Here is a 7,578-nt window from a genome sequence, read left to right on the forward strand (position 1 = left end):
ACCTTTTCCAAAGCTTTAACAACAACTGAAGTGAGATTTACTGGTCTGTAATTACCAGGGTTGTCTCTACTACCCTTCTTGAACAAGGGAACCACATTTGCAATCATCCAGTACTCAGGCACTATTCCTGTCGACAATGATGATTTCTAGATCAATGGCACAGGCTCGGCAATCCCCTCCCTTGCTTCCCAGAGGAACCTAGGATAGATCCCATCTGGCCCAGAGGACTTGTCGATTTTCACACTCTGCAGTATTTCTAATACCTCTTCCTTGTGAACCTCAATCTCTTCGAATCTAGATGCAAGTATCTCTGTATCTTCCTCGCCAACATTTTCATTTTATATCGTGAACACTGTCGAAAAATATTTATTCAGTGTTTCCCATGTCTCCTCTGACTCCACACACAACTTCCCACTATTATTCTTGATTGGACCTAATTTAACTCTCGTCATTCTTTTATTCCTGACATACCAATGGAAAGCCTTAGGGTGAACACTTATCCTATCCGCCAACAACTTCTAATATCTCCTCCTGGCTCTCTTGTCTCCTCCTGGCTCTTCTGAGCTCTCTTATTAGGTCATGCAGTGAAACGAATCTGTCTGCTGCTTCGAAACATCAGACAGTATTTCGTATTGATTACTGTAAACGTTAACCTTTAACAAGCCATGACAGTGAAATCACTGAATCCTCATCACTATACAACCAGGGAAGATTTCTGTTAACATCACCCTGGACACCATGAGATTCGCCATTCTATTCTCCCATCCTTCTCTGCGTGATCCCCTCGGCCCTATTCCGGTCTTGTTGGTTGGTTTACAATACTGAGGCTATCCAATCATCTTTGCATTTCAGTTTCTAAAGGATGAGGCCTTCTCTCTGAGCTGGCAATGTGCTTGCTCAGTGGCGATGACACTGTCCTTGTAAACTAGAAAAGTGCTTGAAATAGGCCATTCCTGTTTTTCATTCCAAGAACTTGAGGCAAACCGTTCGGCAGGACAGGAAATAGTGGGCGTGAGCAGTGATCAAGTTTGGCAGCAAGAACGAGGTGAGGCAGTATAAACTACAGAGTAATGGGGAAAAAATGGGCAAGGAACACTGGGACGGGAGAGGCCTAATGCTTCCGTTCTTTGCTGTAACCAGAATTTGGTTTTGAATTCTGAAATGGAACAACATCAGACAAGCCGGTGAAATCTTACTTTCTGCTTGTTTTCTCCCGAGGCCTGTGTCACACTTGGGGAAATGTGTCCGCGTGCTTCAGTCTATGTTTAAAAATGGGGTTCAGGTCCCATCTCAAACTTTAATCCCATTTATTGTGTTTTACGAGATTAAAACGTTCCAGAGAAATTACCATTCATGTGAAACGTTAGCGTTCACAAGTTTACAGACCAAGTGCTGGGAAACGAGATGAAGGGACCCAGATCTATGCTGTAAACACTCGATGATTAAATCATTTTTGAGGGGAAACATATCTGCAGTGACATAATTCCAAAAACTGTGTTATGAAGAAACGGTGCAACGGCTTCTGTTCTCATCCCTGGTGATCTCGTGGTTCGTATTCAGCGCTTTCACTGAGGTGGCCTGGGTTTCATTACCATTCAGGAAATCAGGACTTCTTGTTCCTGATGCAGAGAGCTCAGCTCTACCAGGAACCTGTTTCATGCCTTCGATCAGTCAATATCCCAGCTCATCAAAGAAGGGAAAAGTGCCTTCCCTCTCTCTGCACAGTCGGGCAGTTAATCCTTCATTCTCCTCTGATTCCACTTCCCAAAGAGTTTCAAAATATTGTCAAAACTGAGTCTCAGCTATTTTTTTCTGCCTTTTGATATATAGGAGCTGCAGCGATTGAGTGCTTTGGTTTCTGAAAATGAAACGTACCCATGAGCAACGTATTGGGCTATTCCAGGATTGCCTTCTCTGACAGCGCTGGGACATGACTGATGTTGTCTATGATATGGAAGTGCCAGTGTTTGAGTTGAGCAGACAAAGTTAAAAATTACACAATATCAGGGCAGACTCCAGCAGGTTTATTTGGAAGCACTAGCTTTCGGAGAGCCGCTCCTTCATCAGGTGGGTGTTTTTCTGCAGAAACTTGGTGTGTATGTCAATATGCACGATCTTTTGGAAGATCATCTGGACTTTAACCGACCGTTCGTGGTGTCGACGGTACCCATGACTTGGAGGTGTTGGTGTTGGACTGGGCTGGACAAATTTATTATTCACACAAAGAAATTTTAGATTCCAACAGTTGACAAACACCTGATGAAGAAACAGTGCATGGAACACGAGTGCTTCCAAATACGTCTGTTAATACCATCTGGTGCTGTGTGATTTTTACTCTGATAGCATTTGGTAATATTTAACTGATCGAAGACAGTGAAAGAATATTCGCTCGTGAAGATGAAAATTTCAAATATTATCCACCTCAGCATGACAAAAATGATTAGGTTGGATTTGTGATGAATCTCCACAATGCGCCTGCGCAAAGTCAAAGTCAAACTGACAACTGCCTGATATGAATGGTTGTACCACTGGCCAGATGCACAGCTGAGATTTTACATGCTGCAGAGCTGTGGTGTTAACAAGGACATGAGCAATAACAGTAACAGTCACAAGGTGAACAAAGAACAAAGATAATCACCATCACTCCAAATTGTCCTCAAAAAAACGACCATTCACAATCTGATCAGCCAGTCAATGAGGTCACTGCCGATCTTGGAAATTGCAACTGACTTTGCTGCGTTTTCATCATAATTTGAGGTAAACTCCAGCCTAATCATAACATCGCATATTCCCATTAATTTTCATCTTTAGATTACGTTAATGACCTGTCCGTATTTGCAGGAAATGAGTGAAAATGTCCTTCCGGTGATGTTATCCAGTCCAGAGTCGTCCAGAAAAGAAAAGACAAAGACATGAAACATCACTCCCATTTCTCTCTGTACCAATGCGTTTTCCTGAGTTGAATATTTGCAGGACTTGTCTTTACTATCTAAAGAATTAATTATTTTCCCGGGAAAGATTTTTCATAAATCAATTGACATCTGAGGTGTTGAAACATATCTTACTTCAGATTAAAATAGTTGAATATCTTTTCCCCCAGCCTAATATCCCAATCCTCCCTCCTCTTCCATGTAAATACAAGCTTTGCCAGGTGATGTTGGAGCTCCGAACCTGACGTTCCAATGCTCCTTGCTGCTCGATGTCAATAGAAGCGGCCCTACTGAAAGTTGGAGCTCCCAGTCTGATGTCCCAATGCTCCCTGCTCCATGTCAGTAGAAGTGGTGCAGTTCAGGTTAGACCTACCACTCTGATGTCCCAATGCTCCCAGCTGCTACATGTCATTAAAAGCTGATCCAGGTGAGAGTGGAGCTCCCAGATAGATCTCGCAAAGCCCCCTGCTCCATGCTAACTGAAGCTGCTCTAAATGAGGATGGATCTTGCATTAGGATGTGCCAATGCTCCCTGATGCTCCATGTCAACAGAAGCTGCTCCAGGTGTGGTTGGAACCCCCAGACTGATGTCACAATGCTCCCTGGTCCGCGTCAAAAGACGCTGCTCCAGATGAAGTGGGAGCTCCCATCCCTGGCAGCTCACATACTTCTATACCATCATAGAAATACTGCCCACTGAACATTTCCACCACTGGAGCCATTGGTGGAATATCTGCATCATGAGAACCTAATATTATTTTTAGTCACCACCGAATCATTATTTCCAAAGTTCATTCTTTCTTAAACCTTATTTAGCATGTGCATACTGCAGTCAATCCGAAGTAAGATAATGGTGCTGATTGATGTATGCTTAATAAAAATTACATCCTATTTTTCATGTTGAGTAACTGCGACTTAGAAAGGACAATGTTTATATTGAAATCACACTTTTATTCCAGGTGAGAGAATGTGGTTTGCCTTATTTAAAATGAACTTGTTCACTGTGTAAAATGATCAAATAGATCTCAATTTCAAAACAAAATTGGTAACGTTGTCATCCATCTTGAAATGTGGTGTCTTCTTCTTTCAACCAGACGGGTATGATAACGAAAAGTCTATTAATGATATGCGTATAAAGACACTTTAAATCGCAAGGTTGTTGGTGCGTCTGTGATGGTCTCTTCTAAAAGTGTGGTAAGTGTTTCCTTTACCAGGTCGCTAATGATGGAGATGAACAGTGCTGTTATGTCGAATGAGATCATTACTTTTTCTTCCTCTATTTTGGTGTTTTTGATGATTTTTAGGAATTCCTGGGTGGAGTGGATGGAGTGCTGTGACTCTTCTATGAGGCATTTCAGTCTTGCGTGTAGTTCTTTGGCCCGTCTGGAAGTTGGTGTTCCGGGTAATGAGACTATGGGTCTGAGGGGGGGCTCCTGGTTTATGGATTTTTGGTAGTCTGGTTCGACTTGGGCAACACATTGATCCTGGGACAGTCTAAGCAAAGACATGTCAAGTTTTATGAAGGTTTGTTGCTCAGGTTGAGGATTAAGGTGTAGGTTTACTCGCTGAGCTGTAGGTTTGATATCCAGACGTTTCATTGTCTGGCTCCGTAACATCATCAGTGGCGACATCCAAGTGAAGCGAAGCTGTTGTCTCTTGCTTTCTATTTATATCTTTCTCCTGGATGGGGTTCCTGGGGTTTGTGGTGATGTCATTTCCTGTTCGTTTTCTGCGGGGTTGATGGCATTTAGATCTATGTGTTTGTTTATGGCGTTGTGGTTGGAGTGCCAGGCCTCTGGGAATTCTCTGGCATGTCTTTGCTTAGACTGTCCCAGGATCAATGTGTTGCCCAAGTCGAACCGGACTACCAAAAATCCATAAACAAGGAGCCCCCCTCAGACCCATAGTCTCTTTACCCAGAACACCAACTTACAGACGGGCCAAAGAACTACACGCAAGACTGAAATGCCTCATAGAAGAGTCACAGCACTCCATCCACTCCACCCAGGAATTCCTAAAAATCATCAAAAACACCAAAATAGAGGAAGAAGAAGCAATGATCTCATTCGACATAACAGCACTGTTCACCTCCATCAACATCGACCTGGCAAAGGAAACACTTACCACACTTTTAGAAGAGACCATCACAGACGCACCAACAACCATCAATCACATTACCATTGAAAAAATAATGAAGCTCGTGGACCTGTACCTCACCACCGACTTCACTTTCAACAACATAGTCTACAAACAAACCAACGGCACACTCATGAGATCTCCGATATCAGGATTCATAGCAGAAGCGGTAATGCAAAGACTAGAACAAACAGCCCTACCAACAATCAAACCAAAAATCTGGGTCCGCTACATCGATGACACCTTTGTCATCACAAAACAAAACAAGATAGTAAAGGCATTTAACATCATCAACAACACTCTCACAGGCATAAAGTTCACCAAGGAGGAAGAAACCAACAACAAACTCGCATTCCTGAACGTCACAGTAGAAAGAAAGGACAACGGAGAACTACAAACCTGCGTATACATAAAACCGACAAACACTGACCAAATACTTACCTACACCAGCAACCATCCCAACACACACAAACGAAGCTGCATCAGAACACTATTCCAACGAGCCACCACACACTGCAGCACAGACGAACTTCGGAAAACAGAGGGGAACCACCTACACAACGTATTAGAGAAGAAAAGATACTCAAAAAATGCAGTTCGCAGATTCCTCAAGAACAAACCACGACAAGCAGACCAAACACAGCCAGAAACCCTAACCACCTTACCATACATCAAAGAAGTTTCAGAAATGACAGCCAGACTACTCAGACCCCTCGGGATCCTAGGAGTACACAAACCCACCAACACTCTCAAACAAAAACTAACAAACTTAGAAGACACAGTTCAACCCATGGACAAAACCAACGTCATCCACAAAGTTCCATGCAAGGACTGCCACCAACACTACGTAAGACAAACAGGAAGAAAGTTAGCCACCAGGATATATGAACACCAGCTAGCCACAAAAAGACACGACCTTCTCTCCTTCGTAGCCCTACATACGGGTTAAAAATACCACTATTTCGACTGGGACAACACATCTAACCTGGAACAGGCTAAGCAAAGACATCCCAGAGAATTCCTAGAGGCCTGGCACTTCAACCACAATGCCATAAAAAAACACTTAGATCTAGATGCCATCGACCAACCCCTCAGAAAACGAACAGGAAATGACATCACCACAAACCCCAGGAACCCCATCGAGGAGAAAGATATAAATAGAAAGCAGGAGACAATAGCTTTGCTTCAATTGGAGATCGCCACTGATGATAATGTTACCTAGCCAAGTAATGAAACGTCTGGATATCAAAGTTACAGCTCAGCGAGCAAACCTACACCCTACATTTTAAATCATTTTTCATGTTTATGTTGCATGAATCTGCGGTTATTGATCCACAGTTTAGTTTCACTCCCTGTAGGTAACATGCTGATTTCCGCAGTTGTTCATAGTTCAATGTGATGCATCCAATGTGTGCATAACGAGAGGGAGCTTGCTTCCCACATCTTGTGTTTATCTGTGCCTTATGTCGAGCATTCATCAGTGGCGAGAGCAAGGGGCGAGGGCGAGACCAATGTGTAAATCTATCCGTGCCCATGCACGGCACCCACAGCGGCAATTCTCCACTGTGCATTTACAGCCAGTTCTCAGTGCCCCTAAACCCACGCTCTGCCCATTTGAAATATCTCCTCTATTTTGTGCTGTTCCATTGTGCTCTTCTCACCAGGATGAATTAGGTCTACTCAACGTCCTCCAGATTTCATCTGACAAAATATTCATGAAGGATCCCTTTGCATAAACATGCACTTCACAGCTCTCGTTATTTGATTTTCCTGGATGTCTTTCATACGAAAAAACGTTCACAGCAGCTTGACTTGAAAAAGAAAATCGCGTTTCTTTTCATTATCCCAAAGCAAACTACATTTCAATATAGTTTCGTCAAAAGGCACAAACTATTCCTTGAGATTTTGTAATAGCGTCAACGCAGAAAAATTGACCATTGGAGTTCCACTTTCAATGAAACAGCTGCGATCATCTGAAAACCACACCATTGAAAGCTGTTGATGATTGCAACGAGAGTGGGATTCGAACCCACGCGCGCAGCGGATTAGCAGTCCATCGCCTTAACCTCTCGGCCACCTCGTCACAGACACGGGGAAGGCTGTGACCTTATGAATAATTGAATTGCGTAAATTATGCAGAGCAGCAGATATTTCTCCCTGGTGTTGGTGAAATGAGAAATAACACAGTACGGTTCCAAGACTGTGGCCTGACCCCTGGGTTGTGGGGCAAGTGCACTCCCACTGTCACACTGTGCACACAGTGATCTGAACAAAAATGAGGAAATGACTATGTAACAAGGTCTGTTGAATTCTGTGAAGATTTGAAGTCAACGGAATGAAGAACCCGAGACAGCAAGAGGGGTTCTTTCAATAAAGAGTTGGATAGAGCTCTTAAGGATAGTGGATGCAAGGGTTATGGGGATAAGGCAGGAACAGGATACAGATTGAGGATGTTCAGCCATGATCATAATGAATGGTGGTGCTGGCTCGAAGGGCAGAATGGCCTACTCCT

At 43.3% G+C, this 7,578-nt stretch overlaps 1 non-coding gene across 1 annotated transcript; it reads right to left on the bottom strand.

Annotated features, from left to right (window-relative positions):
- Positions 1 to 7,074: 7,074 nt before the first annotated feature.
- trnas-gcu (transfer RNA serine (anticodon GCU)) lies at positions 7,075 to 7,149 on the bottom strand. The gene has a single exon. It is a non-coding gene; the product is annotated as a tRNA-Ser (tRNA).
- Between the last annotated feature and the right edge of the window lie 429 nt (positions 7,150 to 7,578).

This window comes from Chiloscyllium punctatum, chromosome 6 (genome assembly GCF_047496795.1).
Source record: "Chiloscyllium punctatum isolate Juve2018m chromosome 6, sChiPun1.3, whole genome shotgun sequence".
NCBI lineage: Eukaryota > Metazoa > Chordata > Chondrichthyes > Orectolobiformes > Hemiscylliidae > Chiloscyllium > Chiloscyllium punctatum.